General features: G+C 41.1%; 1 long non-coding RNA gene across 1 annotated transcript in view; it reads left to right on the top strand.

Annotated features, from left to right (window-relative positions):
- Positions 1-9,137: 9,137 nt before the first annotated feature.
- LOC120312983 overlaps positions 9,138-26,457 on the top strand; it is a 60,924-nt gene continuing 43,604 nt past the window's right edge. The window contains exon 1 of the long non-coding RNA XR_005558006.1: positions 9,138-9,484. This is a non-coding gene — a long non-coding RNA (uncharacterized LOC120312983). The remainder of the gene's footprint in view (positions 9,485-26,457) is intronic.

Here is a 26,457-nt window from a genome sequence, read left to right as displayed (position 1 = left end):
ATTCAAATTTAGTGTAATGTGTGAAGCCAGTCACTCTGTCTTGTCCTAATTACAAATTGTTAGGGTGGACTAAAGTTACTTTCAAGGAAACTACATTGTGCTCTTGGGAACAGGGCAAGATAACCAGGTAGTATCCGTCATAACTCATGTAAATGGCAGAGGCTCCCCCTTGAGTTATCCTAATAGCTGTCCTGCCTCATTTACCAAGGGTATTCATGGGGTCAATTGCTTGTGAGCTACAGTAGGTCATCACTCTTGATGTAACTGGTATCTAAAGTGTCTTCTTTCAAGGTACCGTAATAGTATACAGTACTTATGCTCACCTCCTTCTCACCACCACCAGGAGGCGCCGTCCCACACTCCTTCTTCCATACCTTATGCAGCGTCCTTAGAAGCTGCTACTATTAGTTTTCCTGATTGATTCTTGCTTCAGATTCAAGGCATGTTCTGGTCTACAAACATATCAAGTTGTTGCTGCATTCTGGGTTGTACTTTCCCTCCCTCCCTCCCTCTCTATCTCTTTTTCAAGCTCATATTTCTAATTGGGAATAACTCAAAGCAGAATATTCCTGGGAAAGAGCTGGGCAGCAGAGATTTAGGACATTGTGTCTTTTTCCTGAATAATTCCAGATTTACCAGGGGTTACCTCTAGATCTGCCTCTCACTTAACAGGTAGCAGTAGTAACAGGCCTAGTACTTGGACAGGAGATGAGTATGAAATCCAAGTGTCATGTCTAGGCCACAATGGGAAGCTGAAGCCACATCCTTGCTATTATTGCCAAGAATACTTTCTAGCTACACAGAGAGTAAGAAAGGTAACCTTGATGGAAATATGCAGGAACTGTTATCTAGGCAAAAGGGCCTGAAACATTTTTTAAGCCCTGAGAAATATAATAGGAGGGCAATTTGGAAATAAATCTCCATTTGGTTATCAATGACAGACATTTGCAGATACAGAACTTTTATTATACCCATTAGAAAACTACAACATTACATTACTTTTTGACATAATCACCATTCAAATTGAGGCACTTGTTATAAAGTCTTACAGGGTTTGACATTCCTTAGTAGTAGTTGCTCAGTGCCAAATCTGAGCTATGAGGCCAGTGATCAAAAACATCCCAACGGAACTGCTTCAAAAGTTCTTGGGTGCGTCTAGCGGTGTGCAGGCAAGCACTATCATGAACCAACACCACACCGAAAGTCAGCATGCCCTGACGCTTGTTATGTAAAGTTTCACAGTAGACTTCTGAAATGATGGTTGAACCACGCTCCATGAACTTCACTAGAAGTACTCCTTTGGCATCTTCACATTTCTGGTGTGGTGTTGGTTCATGATAATGTTCGCCTGCACACCGCTAGATGCCCCCAAGAACTTTTGAAGCAGTTCTGTTAAGATGTTTTTGATCACACACACCCATAGCCCAGATTTGGCACTGAGCGACTACTACTAAGGAATGTCAAACCTTGAAAGCCGTCATGACAAGTGCCTCAATTAATGTAATGTTCTAGTTTTCTAATGTGTATAATAAAAGTTCTGTATCTGTGAGTGTCTGTCATTGATAACCAAACGGTAGTTTATTTTCAAATTGCCCTCGTATTTGGAAGCAGTTCAGACACTGCCCTGATTTACTATGCTACAAGAATGGAGAGGAGGTGCAACTCATGCAAGATTCTGCTATTACAACCAATTTCAATAAAAGTAGACTTAGTTTTTCTGTGGCATTGATCTCCTGGCCTGATCTACACAGGGGGCTGGAAACGTGACCATGTAGCTGCCAAATGTGGAGCTCACTTCAGGAAAGACTTCATCTTTAAAATGATACGCTGAATGGGTCCAAAAATTTTCTGCAGGAGACGCCTCTGGGAAGCCATGTCAGTCCCTATATCTCTCACTCTCTCTGGTCCTTTAAGTTCCTGTCATATAGTATAAGGACTGCTGGAGTGAGTGATGGCATCTATTGATAATATCAGTGTGAACAAAATGATTCTCCTCACTAGTTGCATCCTTACAGAGAAGAGAACTCAGAACCTAATACAGGCAGTCCTCAATGTACGACCACAATTGACCCCAATATTTCTGTTGCTAAGCGAGACAGTTATTATATTAGTTGCATCCCTACAGAGAATAGAACTCCAGAACTCAATACAGGTAGTCCTCAATTTACGACCACAATTGCTGTTGCTAAGCAAGACAGTTATTAAATGAGTTTTGCCCCATTTTACAACCTTTCTTGTCACAGTTGTTAAGTGAATCGCTGCAGTTATGAAGTTAGTAACACAACTGTTAAGTGAATCTGGCTTCCCCACTGACTTTGCTTGTCAACAGGTCACAATCACATGATCCTGGGACACTGCAACCATCATAAATACGAACCAGTTGCCAAGCATGTGAATTTTGATTGTGTGACCATGGAAATGCTGCAATTGGTCTTAAGTGTGAAAAACAGTGATAGGTCACTTTTTTCAGTGCTGTTGTAACTTTGAACGGCCACTAAATGAAAAGTTGTAAGTTGAGGATTGCCTGTATCAAAAACAGGCAGACATATTACCCACCTTAGTTTGGAATATAGTACTTTCTAAAGTTTGTGATGAACATCCTGGTTTCCCTTCCCTTCAACAAGTATTTGTTATTGTCTGAAATGGTATAGGGTTTCCTGCCTGAGCAGGGGGTTGGACTAGATTACCTCCAAGGTCCCTTCCAACTTTATTATTATTATTATCAGCATGGGATAAAAGAAGCTGCCTCATTCATCAGTCCTGGCTACCATCTGGGGCTGTGCAGATTCTCAAGCTCTGGTACTTGATTCCTTTCACTCCAAATAGAGAGGGCACAAAAGAAAAATAAAATAATCAAAGTAATGATGGTATTTGGGATGCCATGATGGTTACAATACATCTTCCCTTTGCTTGTCATTGAAGTGAACTTTGTTTTAATCCCATTAGACAGTATTTTTAATCTATCCAGGAGATGCATTGAAATATAAAGAAGAAGCCCTCAGAAAGAATCTGGATAAAAGGGTCCCTGAGTTATTATACACCATATACAGGTTAGGGTAATAGGACTTGGCATTTGCATTGACCTTATTACCTAGGACATCAGTGGTTGTGTCTGAGTAAATATAATATGGTTATTTATTTATTAGATTTTTCTCCCGCTTTTATTACTTTATAAGAAACTCAGGGCAGTGAATATACTTGATGCTCCTTCCTCCTCCTATTTTCCCCACAATAACAACCCTATGAGATAGGGTAGACTGAGAGAACACTGGCCCAAAGTCGCCTAGCTGATTTTCATGCCTACGGTGGAACTATAACTCACCATCTCCTGGTTTCTAGGCCATCACCTTCACCACCACACCAAACTGGCTCTCTTTAGCTCAACATTCTGCCTCAGTACTGGTAGTCCTCAGCTTACAACTACAACTGTTGTAATTTCTGTTGTTAAGCAAGACATTTGTGAGGTGAGTTTTGCCCCATTTTATCACCTTTGTTGCCATAAGTGTTCAGTGAATCACCGCCATTGATATGTTAATAACATGGTTGTTAAGTGAATCTGGCTTCCCCATCAATTTTACTTTAAGATTGCAAAAAGTGGATTACATGACCCCGGGACCCTATAACTATCATAAATATGAACCAGTTCTGAAGTATATAAATTTTGATCATGGGGATGCTAGAAAGGCCGTAAGTGTAAAAATGGCCGTAAGTCACTGCTGTAACTTTGAACGGTCACTAAATGTAAGTCAGGGACCACCTATACGTGCAGCAGAAACTAACCAATCACATTTTAGCATTATATGATACAAATCCAGTTAAGCTAATTTAATGCTCAAATAGTAACCTCATTTTAGCTCCAGAGGCCTGAGAACTGCACAGTCATGAACATATGGAGGACACCAATTTGAGGAAGCGAAATCTGGGCCATAAAATTTTTTGATTTTAACACATCTAGATAAAATGAAGCGGGGCAGGGAGAGATTAGTATTATGCCAACTGTGATTTGCCTTGCAAACAGACCACATGCAGTGTGATCAGGGGAATCCCAGCCAGGGTCATTTTGCAGTCACTAATTTTTCATTAACTTGATTCTATAGCAGTGGCGGGTCATTAAACCTTTTGGAGGAAACTGCTCATCTTCCAGATTAACAAAAACAGCTGTTCACCACTGTAAAAAGAAACATGGATCTCAGAAGTAACAGAGGCGGGAAAAGCTCAATTCCTACATCTCACTCTCAGTCTTCTTTACTTACAGTTCCATCCCACCTGTACAGCAGTTGCCTTTTTCCTCCTGGAAAGCAGTTATTGACTTCTGTATATTGCAAAATGTGGCTGATCTCAAACAGCATAACTAGGATTGAGCTTACTTAGCACATGGATGGGAGACCACCAGAAATCTCACAGCAATTTTGACCCACATGGGCTAAAGCTCATAACATACCATTGTTATAAAACACACACATACACCTATATGACCTAGCTAGCCATATACAGGTAGTCCTCAATTTACAACCACTCATTTAGCAAGTGGTTGAAGTTATAATGGCGCTTAAAAAAACGTACAACCGTCACAGCATCTCCACAGTCACGTGATCAAAATTTGGGTGCTTGGTAACCAGCATATATTTAGGACAGTTGCAGCTTTCTGGTGCATCATGTGATTGCCATTTACGACCCTGCCAACTGGCTTCTGACAAGCAAAGTCAATAAGCTAGATTCACTTAGCAACAGCCTAGGAGCGCAATGGCTCAAGAGGTTAGGGCTGACTCGCGTTCAAGACCTGATTGCTGCCCTGGAATGGGGTGAGCTCCCATCACATGCTCCAGCTCCTGCTGACCCTGCAGTTTGAAAGCAGGCAACAGCGAGTAGATAAATGAGTACCACTTCAGTGGGCAACTTAACAGGGACATGAAATGAGCTCCTAACTGGGCATCCCTTAAGAAATGATGATGTCACTGGCTGTTCCATTCACCACAGAAGTGCTTCGGAGCTTCTGACCTGGAAGTATAGTATAGCAACAGCCTCATTCACTTAACAACAGTGATTCACATAACCATAGCAAAGAAGTTTGTAAAATCAAGCACAATTCACTTAACAATCCTTTTGCTTAGCAATGTAAATTCTGGACCCAGCTGTGATCCTAAATCAAGGAGTACCTGTAATTAGCTTGACAGCAAATAGTCTTATCTTCCTGGAGCGGCAACGACAGCTTCCTCCCTCACTTTCACAGCTAGAGCCATGTGTCATAAACAACTTCTAATGCTAAATGGTTTAAAACAACTTCTAAAAGAACAGGCAATTTTTTTTTCATCTGAGGCAATACTAAGGCGGGTAAGAAACAAAATGCCCCAATAGATGCAAGGATTCTGTGGAAAGAGAACAGATGTTTTGAATGCCCTCCGAACCTTACTGCTTCCCAAAGATTAATGATCTTGAGATGAAGATATAAGCTCTGCTGGTCTTGGAATTTGCTAATGGATAAAATCTCCACTTCCATGCTATATGGTGTGTTTTTGAAAAATAATTTGAATGTGGTTGCAAGATGCTATACATAGCTGTTTTATTAATTTATACATTATTAATTCATGTATTAATGGTTTCTGGTTGCAGTTGCCCAGTTTGAATAAAAGGAAACGTCCCTGCTACAAACTGTGTTTTTTGAAATCTGTTTTTTTTTTAACTGTTAGAAGACGCAGCTGTACAATTTCTGGTGAAGGCATCGCACACAGGCGAAAATTTGTGATTTTCTGCCTCATGAGGTTATGTTCAAGGTCTGTGCCTAATATTACTACTGTACCTAGATCAAGATCTTCCAATGCAGTTCTGATCAAGGAGTTAGCCTTTGACTTGCTTTATTTCCGTTTTTAATCTAGACTATCTACATTTAGGCTTATAAAATATGGGTGTATAACATGGCCATGCTCAGGTTTTATTAAGATACATTTCAATTCTCCTTCACTGTGCATAAGCAAAACCCTTAAGAGAACCTAGCTGCAGAAGTAGACTCTAAGTTCTGTCCAGTGAGCTGAGAAAAGTCAGATTTCTGTTCCTTTTGAGGGAACAGTGTTGGCGGCATTTCCTTACCTCGAGGAGTTAAACCAGCAGAGATATCTTGTGCAGCTCTCCTTACAAATGCGCACACACACATATGGACGCATATTGGAGTGTGAGACCCAGGAATTAGTTGTGACAGGAGATTCACGCTCCATGAGCACTAGATACCTGGTGATAAATGTGGCAGAAGTATATTGGAGGGAGGAGAAAGGGGCTTCCCCATGTTTCCTTTTGCAGGGCGGGTGCAAAACCAAGCTAGGAATAAGGAAGCAATCAGTGGCACCAGGCACTGCAAGTGGTCACAGTCTTTGAGAATGGCAGGAGTCTAGGGAATGCAAGGTTTTTTTCCTTTAGCAATACTCCAAGTTTCCTATCAGGAATATCCTTTACTGGCCCCCATTTTATGTTTCACAAAGGGAACTTGTAGTGACAAATTAAACCCAGCAGGCTAATTCACAAAGCCTCTTTATGGATTTATTTTCCGTCTTCCATTTTCTGGGGTGACTTCAATTTTTTAAAGGAACATACATTTGGTTTTGAAAGTTCAAATTTGCACCGGCACTGAAAAAAGAGACTTATGAATGTTTTTCACACTTATGACCGATGCAGAATCCCCATGATCAAAATTCGGGTGCTTAACAACTGGTTCATATTTGGTTGCCCGGGGTCATGTGATCACCTTTTGAGACCTTCTGACAAGCAAAGTCAATGGGGAAGCCAGATTCACTTAACAACCACATTACTAACTGAACAACTGCAGTGGTTCACTAAACAACCATGGTAACAAAGGTAGTAAAATGGGGCAAAATTCATTTAACAAATGTCTTGCTTAGCAACAGAAATGTTGGGCTCATTTGGGGTCGTAAGTTGAAGACTACCTAGAAAGCAATTGTCTCCATCACAGTTCCACAGTTCCACCATAGTTGCACACACACTGATGCTAAGAAACTTAAAACACATTCTCTTGTTTTTCCTAACAAGCAACACATAAGTGATAATATGATTCATTGTTTCTGCTTTGACTATAATCACACAAAATCCATATTGTACATATTTTTGCTTTTATTCCACCTTTATTATTTTTTACAAATAACTCAAGGTGGCAAATATATATAATATTTTTTCCTCCTATTGTCCCCACAACAACCACCCCTTTTGAGGTGGCTGGTCTGAAAGAGAATGATTGGCCCAAAGTCAGCCAGGCAGCTTTCCTGCCTGAGGTGGGATTAGAACTCACTGGCTCCTGATTTCTAGCCTGTTGCCTTAACCACTAGAACAAATCAGCTCTGCAATTTGGTTGACTCTAAAATATTTGGTTGATGTGGTCACTAGTGCTTCTTTCTGTAATCTCTTCATCCCCTCTGAGTGCTTCCAAAATTTTATCTTTATTTTTCCTGGCAAAGTTCCTGCCTCTTAAGAGTTTGCAGCATGACAGACACAAATCAGCAGATTATTTCAGGGGGAAAAAAAATGGAATACTAAAGAAAACCCATCTGCTGTCCTGAACACTATGCAATTTTTTTAAACATAATTTTTTTTATCCAGAATGTGCAAACCATATACTAGTTTCTTTATTGCAAAGTTGAAGTAGTGGACCATTTGGATGCTTCCACATAAGAAAGCAGTAAAACAATCGCCTTGCTTCAAGCACTAAATTTGAAAGGTTCCAAATAGATGGATGGAGTCCAAGAAGTTGTCTTCAGTTTGTAACTTTCTGAGTGCTCCATGTGGTTCTTTTCATTTCCTTACCGTAGATCATTTATTGAAGGGGGGGGGGAAAGAGGGAGCTGCACAATACTATAGTTTTGTTACTAAGACCACCTCCACTTTTCTTTGCTCTTTCCTGAAAAGTGTTTTGTTTTGCTGAAAAGCAACATCACAATATAAGAATTGGTATTGGATAGGTGATTGGATGTTTGGGCTGCATTTATTTATTTATTTTAATGTATGTCCCACTTTGCATTCAGGAGCTGAAGGGTCCCTTCATAGATTTCCTTCTAATTCTCCCCATAACAACAGTGTTGTGAGGTGGACTAGCTGAAAACAAAATAACTACAGTAATGCAATGTCCTTCAGTGAGCTCCCTTCCAGAGGGTGAATTTCTACCTGGGGCTTCCTTCTCTTTTTATTAACTTCACTTTATATGACATGAAGAAAAGCTCTGTAGAAAAGCTCTACTGCTGGGGAAAATGGAAGGAAAGAGGAGAAAGACCAGCAGAAAGGTGGATGGACTCAAGTTACTGGAGGAGTGAGGGCACGCTTGTGAGATTTGAAACACTAGGTTAGGGACAGATTGTCATGGAGAAAATCTATATACAGATAGTCCTCGATTTACGACCACAAATGAGCCTAAGATTTCTGTTGTTAAATGAGACATTTGTTGAGTGAGTTTTGCCCCATTTTACAACCTTTCTTGCCTCAGTTGTTAAATGAATCAGTTAGTCATTCTGTTAAGTAAACTGCCTTCCCCATTGACTTTGCTCGTCAGGGCAGAAAAGGTGATCACATGACCTTGGGACCCAGCAACGGTCATAAATATGAACCAGTTGCCAAGCATCTGAATTTTGATCACATGATCATGGGGAATGCTGTGAAGGTTTTAACTGTGAAAAATGGTCATATGAAGTAGTGCGATTCAAATATATGAACAACTGGTTCTCTGTGTGGATGCCACTTCTGGAAGTCCATTCTGGGCCTGGGCAACAAAAAATTAGCTACCGGTTCTGCCGAAGGGGTGCGAACTGGCTGTATCCCACCACTGGTCATATGTCACTTTTTTGAGTGCTTTTGTAACGTTGAACGATCACTAAATGAACTGTTGTAAGTTGAGGACTATATCTGATCGCTAGGAATTGAAAGGCCTGGATAGCACACAATCAGTTATATGGGCTGAACATCCCACTTTAATCATACTGTGGGTGTCCGAATAGAGTCCAAATGCCTTTAAGACAAAGATTTTCTAGTGCCAACAGGTCAGCCGCCGATGTCCCAGCCGCCGATCCCGTTCTTTTTTGATCTATTCTATTCTCCGCAGGACGCCTACCAGTGGCTGGCGGGGGCACGGGGTTCCTTTAGCTGCTATTCCACCCCGGGAAGTCAGCTTACTTTAAAGCCGAGGCCAGACGGGCAGCAGCGTACCAAGTCCAATCAGCCCCCCCCCCCGCTAGAAGCGCAGCCATCTCTCTTTGTTGGACGTGGGCCACACGCGGCACTAAATAGGCTTGACGGGACAAAATATTCAAATTAATTTGGGACTGAGCGGTGGCCTCCCGAGCTGCTTCCCCTCCGCTGGCGCTCCCGCTCTGTGCACCGTTCACCGCCTGTAGCGGCTGCGGCCCCAATCTAAGCCTGTTGGAGAAGGAATAAATCATCCGCCGCCTCCGTTTAAGCAGGGCACTGATTGCCGGTGTTCGCTCACCGGGGAAATCAGGTGAGTGCCCCGCGCGCTCCCGCGGTCTCGTCGGCGTTTAGCCGAGATTTATTTATTTGATTTTCCAGGCGCTGGGTTGCTTCCCCCTCAAAAGGCCTCTGGGGAATTGCAGGCCTCGCAATATTAATGTCGGCGAGGACGGTGCCTCATTAAAGTGTCAGGCGGCAGTAATTCCTGCTTTGCTTATCACTCCCCCGGGAAGCCGAGCGCGCCGCAGGGATAAACCCTGCGGGCTTTTGCGGAAGGACGGACCGAGGCCCCGCGGAAACGAATCAAAAAGCAAGTCAAAGCCAAGCGGATGGTTTTAATGTTTTTATGGTCTTGGGGAAAAAGGTGCCTCCATTTAATTTTTTTTTTAAAAAATTCTAAATGTTGCTCATGTTTTATCCTCCCTGTTGCTACTTCCTGTTGAATAACTTGTAATCCCAAGGGGAGTGAGTCCTTTACCGTGTGCAGGAACGGTCGTCTGTATTTTATTATTGTACCTCCCATTTCCAGACTTGAACTGAGGTCCTGGAAATGACACTCATCTGATGTGGCCTAAGAATAGGTGTGGGTTTGGTGGATGAGAAAGCAGCACTTGGCTGCTGCAGAGAAATCAGTGCTCTCACCCCCGCAGGTTAACCAAGTGGCAGAGCATATGGAAAGAGTTGCTATAAACTCCAGTATGCTTCTGATGAATGTGTGGATTGCTTTGACACTGGGAGATAATAATAACACATCTGGAGTACCATTTGAACACCACTGGCATTGACAAAATCACTATCAGTCAATTGCAGAAGACAGCTTTACTTGGAACAGCTTACATCCTGCGGTGATACCTTTACTCCCATCAAACAACATCTGCCTATATCAGGTCCTTGGGAAGGATTTGATAGGTGGATAAAAATGCCAAATCCAGACTAAAAATGTGGCTGACTGTGTAATGAACCATAATACATACACAGAGCCTGTGACACTGACCCATATTGTACAATGAAGACTTGAAGAGTTAAGGTAAAAACAGCTCTAGGCTTTCAAGTTTAATTAAAGAGGTGTTTTTTTTAAGATGGTAGAGTGGACTTGCTTTGGCTTTTCTAGCTGGGTTGGTATAATGAATTGAGCTGCCAGCATTTTCAGAAAACTGTTGAGTTAGAGCAGGCAGTATCAAGGCAGTGCTGCTCTTTTTGGAGAAGTCAGTCCTTGTAAGAGCAAATAGTGGCTTTTCAATAAAACATGTGTAGACTTTAGTGCCAGGTAGAATTATGATCCTTGCATTATGTCCTCCGTTTACATTTCAGTCTTTTCCCCTTCTAGATTCCCTTTTGCAGAATCATTCCATTTTGCCATAGCATAAATGAGAACATTCTTTTCAAAGTTTTGAAACAAAAAATGGCATTAGTGTCAGCTTGGTAGAAGATTGTAGAGGGATAAATTAACATTTCCATTCCCAAATCCTTTCAGTTTACTTGAAAGTAAATCCATCTGAATTTAGTGAGGTTTCTTCATGAAAAATTGATGTAGGGAAGCAACCCAGATGACTAGGGTTTAGAATTAGCGCTCCAGCAAAATTATCTTAAATAAAGCTGAGATATTGGCTCTTCCCCCCCCCCCACCTCTCCTTCCCAGGAGATTCACCATGTCTTCAGATACCTTGGCCTTTGCAGCTAGCAAAAAATATATATGCTGTAATCACTTTTCCAAGACTGTCTTCACCTCCCTCTAGAGGCTTGAAATGTGTATGATATGGGTGAAAATTATGACTCTGAGATTTTAACATAGTTTGGGAGCTACTAAAATAATGTTGGGCAATAGATATTAAGATAAACAATTTGGAGATTTGTGGAGTGGGAGGTTACTTCCTTTGAATAGTTTGTCTATGTAATGCTCTATAGTCAATTTTTGTGATAAAAGCCCCATACCTTCCATCTATGAATCTCTTGAATGGATGCATACCTGTTTTGGTTGTTTGGGGGATTAGGTTTTTTTTCCAGTAGTAACTGCTGATGAAATTTTATCAGATCCCCTTTTTCTTTTACATTCTAATTTAGGTTTGGAATAGTCATATGTATGAATTAATGGGCCAATAGTGAAAAAAATGGTATTGTTTGAAGGATGTGGGTGGCCCCATGAAATCAGCACACAAAATTATAATCCTGGATCCTGTGTATGCTCAGGTGCATCTGTGTCTTCTTTTTCTTCTGAATTGACATCCTTTCTCTTAATTTGCTCTTCTCTTGCAATAACATGCTGCTTCACATTCCCTCCATCTCTTAAGCGTTCACTCCCCTGAAAAGGGCCTATTTGCATTTTGATATGTTCCTGACCTACCTTTCATTTTCTGGGCAGGCAGCTTTGATTAATCATGTTCACTAGGGTGCACTAAGCCATGTGGCATGCCAGACTCACTTGTAATTGAAACCTGGGATTTGGACATAACTTGGTAGGCTTGGCTAAAATCAAAGAGAATGGCCAGAAACAAGGCTTTGTGAAAAACCAAACGCTACAGAGGGGACCTCCTCTTTTTTCTATGTCTTCCTAAACCAAATCCCGGCATTTGAGCCATGATAGAGATTAGAAAACTCTGATGGGAATGCCTTCCTGGAATTACTTCTAACTGTGTCAAGCCCAAAAACAGCATGTGGAGTTACTTCCAAGTGGTTACTTGATTGCTGTTTGCTTACAGACACAACTGTTGCCAGACTAAAGCAACTATTTGCATAACTATTGTTCTATGACAGTGATGACGAACCTTTTAGAGACTAAGTGCCCAAACTGCAACCCAAAACCCACTTATGTCTCGTCGGGTGCTGGGTGGGCGTGACCCATTGGGTGGGTATGGCCCATTGGGTGGGCAAGGCTGCGGTGGTAACAGCAGACCGGGTGGGACTAAAAAGTTCAATCAATCAATTCCAACTTTGCAAGAGATTTTTTTTTCCTGCAAGAAGTTGAAATTGATTGATTGCTTGAAACTTTTTTTTTTTTTTTTTTTTTGCACAAGGCAGTGGAGGCCTAAAGTGAAAAGGTTTTATAAAACCCAAATGAAGGCCTAGGACTGGGGCGATGGCGCGTGTGCCCACAGAGAGGGCTCTGTGTGCCACCTGTGGCATGCGTGCCATAGGTTCACCACCACGGTTCTATAAGCTGCTAGGGCAGTGATGGCGAACCTTTTAGAGACCGAGTGCCCAAACTGCAACCCAAAACCCACTTATGTATCGTCGGGTGCCAGGTGGGTGTGGCCCATTGGGGGTGTGTGGCCCATTGGGGGGGCATGGCTGCGGTGGTAACAGCAGACTGGGTGGGACTAAAAGTTCAATCAATCAATTCCAACTTTGCGAGATCTTTCCCCCCCCCCCCGCAAGAAGTTGAAATTGATTGATTGATTGAACTTTTTTTTTTTGCACATGTTGGCGGAGGCCTAAAGCGAAAAGGTTTTATAAAACCCAGCTGAAGGCCTAGGACTGGGGCGATGGTGCGCATGGGCACGCGTGTCATAGGTTCGCCACCATGATGCTAGGGAGAAGGCAGTCTTTGCCCTTGCCTACCAGACATTCCAAGCTCCACTGCCTCTTTGCCTATTGGGAGGCAACATTTCCCTCCTGGGACCATGCTACATTCCACCACAGAATGTCAGTCTCATGCAGATTTATTATAGAACCCCCTCTTCATCCTCATCTGGTTATTTTTAAAAATATTGAACAGCACAAAGCAAAGACTCCTAGTAGTCTCATAAATTCCTTCTTGGTTAACCCAGAGCGATTGATAACTGTTCTTTGAACATTGTTGTTCTTCCAAGTGCTGATCCACTTCACAGTAGTAACATCTTCTAGCCCAGTGGTGGCGAACCTATGGCATGTGTGCCAGAGACGGCACTCGGAGCCCTCTCTGTGGGCACGTGCGCCATGCCCCGGAGATGGCAACTGTCCTCTTCAACCAGCCGTCTGCTAACTCGCCGAGATACCACATGGCCGGATGCATCCCAGCACCCATGCGCTTGCTAGCCTCTGTGTGCAGAGGGCGATGGTGATAGGCAGCGGCCACCCCAGCCCCTGCCTCGCCTTGCCCTGTGACATGGCACCCCCACCCTGCCTTGCCTTGCCTGGCCTCACTCCACAGAACCAGCCTCCTGCCCACCACCCCACCCGCCAGAGACCCCTGGATCTCCCCCAACCCTGTCCGGCCCCCACAGGCATCCCTCCCCACGAGCAACATCGGGCTGGCCACGCCCACCATCTGTCATGACCGCTGTAGCCACGCCCACCCAGCGGGCCACGCCTACCCGGCACCCGGCAATACATAAGTGGGTTTTGGGTTGAAGTTTGGGCACTCGGTCTCTAAAAGGTTCGCCATCACTGTTCTAGCCTATATGTTATTGTCTCGTTGACAAGATTTTTATGGGAACACATATCCATACAGACAGAAACGTTTGGTCTGGCATCACTTACATCTTTACTAATATTTTTCTGTCTTCTCAAAGGAGAGTTTCTTGCTTCTTCCTTGTCATCACCAGTAAGAAGGTTAACAAAAACAGGCTTGGAGATTTGTGGCAGCTGTGTGTTATGAAAGTGAGACTTTGGGTGGTGGGGGTAGGAGGTTTGAAGAAAATTAAGTTCAGTCTACATTTTAATTCAAGCTGTGAATAGCTATGGGATCTTTATGTCATGTGAGTATTGTAATTGGTTGATACATGCATTTATGAGTCACACAGTTATAATTTTGGATACATATTCACATCTGATCAACCTCGAGAGTTTCCCATACAATTTAGCCCAATGTTCCCTCAGTTTTATGCCCTCCAGAAGTGCCATCTCTGAAAGTGCCAATTTTGCTTATATTAATCTGATTCTTCAGCTTTTTGTGGCCTATAGTAAGCTGTAAGTTTACTCATGTGAAATTCTTGCTGACTGCAAAAAGGATTAGGCCTTATAAAATTGCTTATCTGTTTAGCCATAAATTAGTTTATTCACATAAAGACACTAATGCTGTAATTCCTTAACTTTCTTGAGAGTGAAACCCCACTGCTATATAGACATTGTGCATTATTTCAGTCAGTTCAACTAGGATTGCACTGTGATATTACTTCTCTCTAGTCTTAAATATAAACTGCATTTTGCAAGGAGAATACCAGCAAAAAAACCAATCTTGTGCCTAAAGAAACTTTCAGCGTGTATTTTGCGCTATGGATAATGAACAAAAGAAAATGAAAAGAAAGACAAAAGTCAACTAGATCATAAAGGAAGGAATGTCAGCAGTATATGTTTATTTTACCTGGGAATGTGGGAATAGTGAAGAAGGAAAACATTCTAAAACAGCTTTTTTCAACTGGGTTCTAAAAGAGGTTGTTAGCGTTCCTAGAGAGATTGGGATTGAAAAAGAAGACACCTATTTTTTTGAATTTGGCACACTGGTGTAAACATTGCAAAATGTGGATTGTATAGATTAGAAATGAATTGTATTGTGAAGTTTTCATTATTAGGGGTTCCCTGAGACTGAACATTATTTCTGGAGTTCCTGCAGAGTAAAATAAAAAGTTAAGAAAGGCTCTTCCAAAGAAATCAGAAAAGAACTTCAGGATCCTATTTAGTGTACATGTTAGCTGCCTACTTTCATTTGTTCCAGTGACTGTTTGTAACAAGGAATGTAGAATTGTACAACCCCCACATTTATTGATGTCTGGCTTCAGTTGTTGGCTTCTCTTATACTACAAGGCTTTGGCTGAGCCAAGAGCAAATGCCTTGCTTGTGCTCTTCTTGTATTATTTTTGTTTCCAAAATGATATATTAAATAAATTTATTTGTAGTTCTTCCGCCACTTGGATACAAGTCTTGTACTTTGTGTGTGCATTTTCAGGGAGATTGTAGCTCAAACAAATAGTTGGCGATTTAAGGAGAAGTGGTTGTCTGCTACTTTGCTAGATGGCTAAATTTTATATAACCTGCAGGAGATTGCTAGCTACTTGGAACTGTTGGATCAGAAATCCAATATCACAGCTGGTGAACATAGGCCTTTTTTCCTTCTGTGATTGCCATGATCAGAGGAGGCAACACGCCTTTTCAGGACATACCATGTTGCCACAGCTTGAAGATGTACTTTCAGCCAAATTTTCTTACGAAGCTCTGACGTATATTTCAAACTGGCGTCATGCAGCTTTTGGGTTTTCTTCTCCCTGACAGGGTTTGTTCCACTTTCATAGTTTTACATTCAAAATCCAAGGTTGGTGTTTGGTAGCATCCTCGTTTTAAATTTGCATAATTTCCATAAAAATTTAGATGCAGATTAATATAACTCTCATTGAATATTCACATGCAGTTTGTAAATGTGGGTCCATGTGGCTTATCTGAAAAAGGGAAGCGGCAGAACAATGTGTGGGAGGAGGCAGGAATCCTACCACTGAATGTGAATCATCCATGGTGCCAGGCATAGTGTGGGACCAATTATCATTAGTGCCAACATTATTACCATACGAATTGCACTGAAGATTTTTTTTTCCTGCTATACTGAGGAGTTAAAGCTTGTGGTTGCCACATTGTTCCCAGTGCTGCGTGCTCCAATAACCCATCTGTGCGGTTTACTGCACACTTTGCTGGAAAATTATCCAGCTGCTGCATATCTTTTGCCTGTGCCTCCCTTGGGAGATGGTTGTTATCACCGTGCAGCTGGGGAGAGGTCATAGCATAGCAACAGCAGCAGTAGGAAGATGGTAACAACTCTACTTCTATTCAAGTAGAACAGGAAGCAAGATAGCTCCCCCAAAAGGCCCACCAAGAATGTATTAATACTTAGCTTTGCAACAGATAGAGGAGTCTCCATGCTGGCCGTTTTCTCTCTGTTTTCTAGAAATGTCATTCTTCACTTTGCATACAACATCCAGTTGACATGGTTTTCGGGCCCTTTGCATTCCAGTCTTTTTCTATGTTATCCATCTGATTTTTTTCCAGACCTTCTTTGTGGAGGTAACAGAAGAAGAAGTTTGACTAAGACAAAGAGCCCAGGCAATATTGAATCCTTTCAAGCCTTCTCCTCCGCCTTTAAGTAGACATTTTCATTTTCTAGCTCTCCAGCTGCTTCGTATTGAGCAGGAATGAAAACTTAAAATCGGGCCTTACCATGATAAAGGATGCTGCTGAGAGATATGGCACAGCTCTCTCCAGTCTTGTGTTGGCCAGATTGTTTAAGACGGCTCCTGAATTTGAACAGAATGCTGTAGTTAAGAATTGTAAAGGCAAAAAGTTGAGAAAAGCTGACATATAGGCCTGGTTCATGATTCCCACTAAACTATAATGTGGTTAGTTTGGCTTTAATTCATCCTGTAGCATGAACCTAGGCAGTCTGTTTTAATAAATTATGGTTAAATAAACTACGGTATGCCGTAATGTAATATGTTAACTAGTCTCATATTTTTTGTATTTTTTTCTCAGCTTAAGTAAATGACCTGATACCTTCTAGTTCAGGGGTCTTCAAACTTGGCCCTTTTATGACTTGTGAACGTCAACTCCCAGAATTCCTCAGCCAGCATGCCTGGCTGAGGAATTCTGGGAGTTGAAATCCACAAGTCATAAAAGGGCCAAGTTTGAAGACCCCTGTTCTAGTTGTTTTGTATTGCAACTTCTGTAAACCTCAGTAAGCATGGTTAAAAGTTGAGAATTTTAAGGATTTCTGTTGTGTATTACTAATAGACAACATCTGATTACCCATTCTGATTCTGGTAGTTCTCTTTTTGAGAGAAGAAGCTTCATGGAATTAGGAGTCAAGATTCCCAAGAAGATACAAGCTCAAGCTTACTTGAATGCCATTCTTTATAATATTGTAGGCTTCCTAATTGGCCATCTTAGTTTTGAGTAAATCTCATTAAATTCTTTCCCAGATGTTCCTCAACTGTCAGTGTAGCGTTATTAAGGGACATGGAGCATTGTACATTTCAGTCTTCTATTTTTGTACATGAGATCAAAAAGTTTATAAAACACTATGTCAGTCATAAATATGTGATTGGAACATATTGGAGAAAGCTGAGGATGCATTTCAGCCCTAGATCTGACAGGTAACCAGGGCTTAAGTAGCATATGATCTTCTCCAAAATGTAGTGTTTTCTGCCATATCTGCCTCAAACAGGATATTACTGCTTTTTTCCTCCCTTCATCACTTGATATAAATCTTCTTATATCTTAACACACACTGGCTATTTTCTAATCATTAGAACCACCAAGTTCCATCAACATGACACATCTGCTCATGCAAGTACTCTTTACTTTCCACTTTCTTCCATTATATGCAACCAACAAAATCTCCAACAAAGTCCAACACACAATTAGGACCATAGACTGGACATCATGCACTCATCATAGTTTACTCTCTACTTATTTATTGCAGGTCCAAGCCCATCTCTGACCAGCTGAATGTCAGCTGAGCTTGCCATTTCAATCCAGAATTGCATCTAATGTTGTTAGGGGCTAGGGAGCATGATGTCATGTGTCTGATTAACGAAACACTTCAAAGAACTTTCAGGCATTTTTTTAACCTAAAAAGCCTTTATTAGTATTACAGAGATGTCAGCACAGCATGGTGGAATGCTAAGATCTGAATTTCCCTTCCTTTGCACATAACATTCCAGGCATTTCCCCTCCCCTATTTTGGGGTCATGATTCACATCTTCCAATTAACTTGGAGGGCAAAGATTCACTTCAGTTTCTTTTCCCTCCACCCTCTTCTGCTCTGCATTAACTCTAAAAATACCAGATAGTTCTGCATATTGTCAAAGCACGAATATACAGTATTTGCAGCAGTATTTGCAGCGTTGACATATGGTAGATAAACTCCATAAGAATATCTCTTCCAACACAAAGTCCCACAGTGTGAAATGTCTGCCTCTGAGCCCCTCATTATCCAGAGTAATTTCTCTGAGTACCTGGCTATTAGTGTGGTCCCACTATTCTATGTGTGCTTCTATTAATATCTCAATCATTCATCTACATTCTTCCAGAGATCATCATGATATCTAGGGTGATAACTACCTCCATCTCTGACTTGTTCTTACTCCTTTGGAGAATATTTTTAAATATAATCCACTAGCAGGAGGTCTGTTGCAGAATCTTCCCAGTCTAATACTAAAGAGGCAGTCAATATTTACGAAATAATGCTATTCACCCAAATCTAAGCCTTCATCATGAATATAGAATGTAGACTTGATAGATGTGAGACAGGCTTTCTTATTATGGTGTGCTTAATTGCTCAAGAAATTGCAAATTCTTCTCTCACTCATGTTTGGAAAGTGTTTTGACTGGGCCCAAATCTATTTAAATGTCACCACAAACCTCAAAAGAGAGCAGGGTTTTTTGTTTTGTTTTTACTAACAACTTTAAACCCTATATAGAGTCTTCCTAAATCTTTGATATGGGTGTGCCCAAATCAAAACAAAAATAAATATTTAAATAATTTTATTCTCTTATTGGGAAGGAAAATGGAGAAGAACATTACTTTAAAAAAAAAGAAACCCTGCTTAAATGCCACTCAGACAATCTTTACAAGTGCCAGCCATTTAGAGAGTATGAAAGCATCCCTGTAACAGTTTTTTTTGAGCACTGCAACATTTTCAGATTACTACATTTTATTTATAATCATTTTTGGCTGCTATGATGATGTCATTCTCTGTGCCAAAGTGAATTAACACTATGGAACAAGGTATTACTGTAAGCATAAATCACATTATCTTTTAGATTTCTTGGAACAGTCAAGCAAGCTGCTTGGATCATGTGGAGCATTGCTCCAGTTAGTAGAATAAGTGGCAACTGACACTTGGATTCTTCATCTTTCTGGGCAAATCAATAAGTAGCTAATTCTGCAACAGGAACTGGTGCTGGGCACTGACCAATAATTGCCCATGTCATTTTTTTGAAGCCTACTATATTGATTTACAAGCATTGGGTTGGTAATTATTGCTTGCTGAACAACAGTTGCATAGATTGGAGGCAAGAAGCCCATGAGTACTATAGTGTTAACCCCCAAATACATTTAAAGTCATTTAAAAGGCAAAGTAGTCTTGAAATTTTGCATACAATCCCAGAAAAAAACTGAGCACTGTGTGTATTTCTGACATAATTCTGCATCCGTCTGTCTATCTTGAGTTGTGTCTGAATATTAGTAGCTCGGGTTAGTAGTTGGGCTGTTGGTTTGATCTCCAAGCTTGGTGATTTGGCTGCAAACATTTCATCTCCATTCAAGGGGGACATCTTCAGTGCGCTTTGAATTGTGCTCGTCTGTCAGAGCACTGGCCTTTAAATACCATTTTGTGTGATGTAAATTGGTGTGGGTGTTGTTTCTCCGGATGTTTCTGAGTCATGGTCTGGTTTCTGGTTGTTTGATTGGCTGGTTGTTGTTGCTGGGCCATATTCCTTGGTGTTTAAGTATCATCTGTGTGATGAAAATGGTGTTCGTTCATTTGGTTGCCTCTGAGTCATGGTTTGGTTTCGGGTCTGATTTCGGGTTGTTTGGTTGGTTGGCTGGCTGTTGTTGAGATGTCTAGTTTCTTGTGGGGGGGGGGTTGTGATTTTTGCCGTGTGGTGGGGTGCCTGTTTCTTTTAAATGCTGCATTCGGGATTGTGGTTGAAGTAGTTTTTTCATTCTCAGCAGTTGGTGGATTGGGTCGATGTCAGTGTGTCTGTTTATTGACTTATTGGTGGAGAACCAGGCTTCTGGTGCCCTCCAGATGCATTCCTTTAAGGTGGAAGCTGTAATCCTATACATATGAAGGGCATAAAGTTGAGGAAAAAAATATCAGAGTGATCGTCAAACTTAATGATTTCTCTCTTCCCCCTTTTCTTCTATAGTCGTCTGTGACTCTTTAAGGCATGAAGGTGCCCAATTGCCAACATTTGGGTTCTTTGTGAATTACATTCTTCTCCCTTCCATTTTGTGCTTCTGAGAACTCAACTCTGTTGTCAGAACATGCAAATGGCACATATAGATTTTTATTCCACATTAACATAACTTCTTAAATGTTCCAAGTGCAGTAAAAAGCACAGCTAATTTTCCCTGAGCTATTTTTTTAAAGCTCCTCATTACTCTTAATTGTCCAAACTTCTTTTCTTTTCTCTCTGATTAAAAGCAGATTTTAAAAGAGCAATTCGGCACCACAGCAATTTTAGAGTCAAATGAAGCCAGCCCCCCTCCTCAGTTATTAATAACACTAGTGCTGCTTTTCCCTCAGGTGTTGCTGGTAAAAGCACTCAGAGTAGGAGGTGACAGCAGCTATCTTTCCATCCATCTCTAGTGGTGCCAAGTGTTGTCAAAAAAAAGAAAAGAAAGAAATGAAAATAAGAAGAAAAGAAAAGAAAAAAGGAAGGAAGGAAGGAAGAAAATGGAAAGGGGGAAAAGGAATCAAACTATATAAGAGATCCTTAATAGAAATGTTTCCAGAAAAATCAGATATTGTGTTATTTGATGAACAAAGTACTTAGCAGCATGAGATGCAGCCTGTTCCATACATAGAACCTATACTTTTCCTTTTTGGCCTCAAGTCTGAATATTTTGTTTAAATGCTGCAGGGGAATTAAGTAATCTGAATCTGATCTTATTCTCTCAGGATAGATTGCCACTTGTCAATTCTTGTATCAATTCTGACATAATTGGTCTTTATTTTAGTTTATATACTTTATTTTATATCCCATCTTTTGGCTATTATGCTAAAGTGGTATACAATTTACAAATAACATTGCTACTCCCCACAGATTTATATGACATAATGGAATCCATTTTGCCTCATTGCCCTGCACATTGTACCCTTTCCCTAAAAAAAAAGAAAAAAAAATCTTAATCCTAATACAGAAAGAAAATTATCCTTTTTAAAGACTTATTAAATATATGTAATGTTACTTTATACCATAAATCACAATCATGAAACAATGCCCAAGACACAGTTTTCAGATATGTATATACCTTATTTAGCTCCAAATATACTCCTCCTTTTTAAAATAAAAAATAGCCATCTGTATTGGTTTGTAGTGTAGAGACTTTGTAGCTTAAAATAATTTATTTCAAAAATCAACTTTTGGGAGTTGACGTCTATACGTTTTGAAATTGTGAAGGAGAAGGTTAAGACACACTGTCCAGGACAGTTTCACTGAAGTCAAGTGGTCATCCTTGAGGAAAGAAATTACCAGAACTAATTTCATCGTGACAGGTGCAGTAGAAGATTGAATGTTACAATTAAATACAGCAAAGCTTCCTTATTCTTCATATGTTGAACAGCTCATCAATGCCAGAATGATTGGGTCTCCCAGTCTTGTGAATGGTTACTTTTTTTTTTTTTACAGTACAGGCAATTTTCCCTTTCTGTAGCACTTCCATATATATCCCTTCTGACTGATTTTGCCACCCCTTGTCCTTTTCTCTGCAACCATTGGTAACAGAAGATGTATGTATATATACATATATGTATGTATCTGTCTGTCTGTCACCTGCCTGCCTGTCTGCCTGCCTACCTACCTACCTACCCAGTGGTGGGATTCAGCTATTTCGCACCACTTCAGCAGAACCGGTAGCTAATTTTTTGTTGCCCAGGCCCAGAATGGACTTCCGGAAGCAGCATCCACACAGAGAACCGGTTGTTCACATATTTGAATCCCACCACTGTACCTACTACCTATCTATCCCTCCTTAGCACTGCAATCTTCTGCATAGAGAGTTCTGATGTTGTTCCTGAGAATAGATAGATCTTACGAGATAACGTCCCAGACACAATATCTGAAGTGGATTCTAATCCAAAAGGTTCTTTTGTAAGGTTCCACTAAACAATTTTTGCTGCAAAAGACTTCAGTCAACTTACAACCATGGAAGCTAAACAATTTTTTTTTCTTTCCTTCCATGAATAAAGCTGTTTTTTGAAATTCACAGGTCAGCCAGTGTAATAATGATAAAGCTTTGGAATAAATATTTTCTCCCAGATAGTTTTTGTCAAAGCTGCTCAGATTGTATGCAGCGCTTTGAACAACTTAGTCGGAAAGAATAGGCTTGTTAATTAGGTAATCAGAGTTCTTTCTCTGGTTATCAAGGAAATGCTTATCAGGCTGGCCTTTGTAGTTCAAGGACTACTTCATGCTCCCATATCAGAAAGGAACATTTTCTAAAGAGAAATTTGGTTGCAACACAGTTGCCTCAAAAGGGAGATTAGATTTGGTTAAAGCTCACACTGTACCTGACAGTTTTAACACTCCCCCCCCCCTTTTACCGTTCCAAAAAATAAACCTCTTATTACTGAAATATACTGTCTACGATGCTCCTCCCTTTTACAGTAATGATTCTATAGAGGGATTCCAAGTAGGACTCCGCTAGGGAGGATGAATAAGAAGGCGGAAGGCATTCCCATCACCCCCAGCCATCTATTTCAGTTAAAATTCAAGGCCTCAGCATTAGGCAGGAAAAGAATTCACAGTGCAATGCCATGGATGTTTTCTTGAAAGTTAATCTCATTTGATTTAGTTTATCCTGAGGAAAGTATGCATTAGATTGTAGAACGTTTATTGGTAGCGTGTTTCTCCTAGGAAGGAGCAAGCTGTAATTGCTTTATGCAGATTAAAATAGCAATTAACCTTGTTTGGACCTTAAAGACAATTTTAGTACTGTGGATCACAGTATACCTTATCAGTATATGGCAAAAGCTTACATAATAATAATAATAATAATATTTAAGGTGCCTGGTTTTACCGCAGAAGACTAAAGTGCCTATGCCTCTGGAAATTTATCCAGGTTAGGCTATCAGTGGCTTAATATAGTAAATGGGAGCTTCTTGTTAGCATTCAGGCAAAGCACAGAAGTTGAATGGATGGCCTTACTGAATTCCTTCTGCCTTTGAAGATTTAAGCAGTTTGAAGTTTAACAGGCTGAAAGGGGAGAAGTGAGCCATCCAGCTGTTTTACAAAGTTTGTGCACATTTGGCAGCAAGTACTGGGAAGCAGAGCTCCACGGGGGAAGCATGACATTATGCATCACCTTTTGGCAATTTAGGAGCCTAGTGCGTTCCTTGTTTTTTCCAAGCCTCTCCTAGAGCCAGCTAACAGTGATGGGGCCAGTTCTGCTAGAGGGCTCCTTGCCTGTTTCCCTAGCCAGCTCTGGTTCTTATCTCCCTGGCTCAGCTGCGGGTAACACCACAGGCTGTGCTTGTGGGGATTCACTGACTCCCAGACCTTGGGATAATCTTCAGAAGGATTAAGAGCTTAAATGTATCGGTATAATTGGTGGACTGTTTCCTCTTGCTTTAGCAGAGTGGCTGTCCAGCCTCTGAGCTTCCTTTGGGACAACTCCTTTCATGACTATTTGAGTGGGGGCCGCTCCCGGAAATGCACTCTTCCCTTGTGGCTTTCTTGCTGTTTCTGGCTATGCATCATAGAGAGAGGGAAAAGCTCAAACAAAAGGAAGTATTAGCAGGAGATCCCAACAACCCATCTTAAGCTTTGAAGCTTTGGAACTGGCAGCTGCTCAACGCAACCATGACTCCCCCATTGCACAGATTTCTTCATTCCACAATGGCGCCCCATATAAACAACCTTTTTCACTCTGCAAGTCAAAACTAGTGTAATTATATCAGAAGTATGTCTGTATATGTTTGAACAGTTTTGAAATGGCATAAGATGAAGCTTGCTTCCTGTTTTACGCATATTGATTCTGTTTCAGTCTTGTCTCATCCTTCCTTTCAGTTCAGATTTGGGCTCCGAAAATGGATTGTAAATCTGAACTTGGATTGTGTTGCTGTTTCTCCTTCTTTGGACATTTCCCTCCTCCTTTCTCATAGCACTGCTTTTTTGTGTGTGGATTGTTGTTGTTGTTGTTTTTTTTTGTATGGGTGGGTGGGGGGAGCGGGGAGATTTGACAAAAATCCCTTTGCTTTAGCTAAAAAGCATATATGCTTATGGGTGTAATTCTCACTTCTTGCAGTTCCTACTGTATTCAGGACTAAATAAATGATGAGCAGTAACAGAAGCTACAAATTTAGAATGTCTGTATGTAGAGAAGTTCGCTTAATTTCAGACCACAGTGGCCAATGCATCAAATTAATATGAAACAGAGAGACATTATGTGCATAAAAATTAATTTTAAAAATGAGCTATTTGTTAGCATTGAAGAGATCTCAAATAAAATTATTGTGTTTGCAAGAGCAAGTGGGGGGGGGGCGGCAAACTGGGCATCTGATACCTCCTGAAACAGGAACTATTTCCCCTTAAGACAACGTAGTGGCTTTTTTCTGCTGTGTGCCACATATTTCTGCAGAAATTGAGGCACGGTCTACAGAAGGAACCTTTGCAAGAGGCTGTCCCAGACTCTGCATATCTTGTTTTTCAAGAAGACAAAAGTCCTGGAGGAAAATATTAATTTGGCTGTATATATTTATTTAAATATAAATAAGAATAATTTTTTCCACTTAATGTGTAACACTAAGCCTTTGTTTAAAAATGGATAGTTCCACTCTGTAAGGTAGTCCTCGACTTGTTGCTCAGTGACCGTTGGAAATGACAGTGGACCAGTGGTGGGATTCAAATATGGGAACAACCGGTTCTCTGTGTGGATGCCGCTTCCAGAAGTCCATTCTGGGTCTGGGCAATAAAAAATTAGCTACCGGTTCTGCCGAAGTGGTGCAAACTGGCTGAATCCTCCCGCTGCAATGGACTCTGAAAATGGGACTTACGACCCAGATTTGAAGTTATGACCTTTGCCTTCCCAGTCATGTGACTGCTTTTGCAGCCATTTGTACCATGTGATTTATTTCTGGTTTCCAGCAAAACTGCCCTTATTGAACAATGGTTAACAACCACTGCAAAAAAGCTTGTAAAATTGGTGCATGGTCATGTGATGATTTATTTTCACAATTTATAACCAAAATTGTGGGCTCAATTACGGTCATAAGTCAAGAAAAAAACTTTAGACTAAGAACAGGTCTCTTAGTGACTCCTAAACTTGATATCAGGGTACAGGAGCAGCAATTGAAAGGAGGGCTGCCATCACCTCCTATTTGTGGGTTTCCTAGATGCTTTTAGTGGTTCACTGGGCAGGATGTAGTGCTGGCTAGATGGGCTTAGGCCTGACTTAGCAGAGCTATTCCCATGTTTTCATGTTTTCCCTACAACTCTGCACTCTTGGAGCATTGTGGGCTATGATGGAATGAAAAGCATTTTACAGGATGTATAACCTTTCTCCATTTAATATGATGCTAATTTGGATAGGGCAACTTCCATCCAAATGGCAGCTAAATAGAAGATGTTGATGTATTATGTTGATTATTGTAGAAATAGGCTGAGGTGAGGGGGCGGAGTTAAGCGAATCATCAGCTTGGAGTCCTTATGTCCCTCAGATGGCCTGAGTCCAATCTATCTTGAATTCCATTGACTCTTATCTAGCATCAATTTAATATTGAACCTTAGTTGACGAGATTTTTACATATAGGCTAGAGCAATGGTTCTCAACCTTCCTAATGCCGCGACCCTTTAATACAGTTCCTCATGTTGTGGTAACCCCCAACCCCCCATCCAGCTGGCCGGGGAGGTATCAAAAACTTGACCCCCCCCCCAAAAAAAGGAAAAATGGGAAAGTATAGGTAGTCCTTGACTTACAACAATTCACTTAGTGACTGTTTGAAGTTACAACAACACTGAAAAAGCGAATTATGATCATTTTTCACACTTATGATTGTTGCAGCATCCCCAGGATCATGTGATTTACATTCAAATGCTTGACAACTGATTCATACTTATGACATTCACAGTGTCCCAGAGTCATGTGATCAATGGCCAGGGGCGTGGCCAGCTGATCACTCAGGTTGCAGACTGCCTGTGTGGGGGGGAAATCTGTGGGTTTCTGGGATGGGACTGGGGTGGGTGCCTTCCTTCCCTCCCTTCTCTCCCCTTGTCCCTTCCTTCCTTCTTTTCTTCCTTTCCTTCACCTCCTTCTTAGTCTCTTCCTCCTTCCCTCCATCTCTCCCATTGTCCCTTCCTTCCTTCTTTCCTTCCTTTCCT

The sequence above is a fragment of the Crotalus tigris genome, unplaced genomic scaffold, assembly GCF_016545835.1.
Source record: "Crotalus tigris isolate CLP2741 ecotype Arizona unplaced genomic scaffold, ASM1654583v1 scf7180000018550.1270297659:1495590, whole genome shotgun sequence".
Classification (NCBI taxonomy): Eukaryota; Metazoa; Chordata; class Lepidosauria; order Squamata; family Viperidae; genus Crotalus; species Crotalus tigris.
Note: the sequence above shows the minus strand (reverse complement) of the source record. Positions and strands in the feature narration are given on the sequence as shown.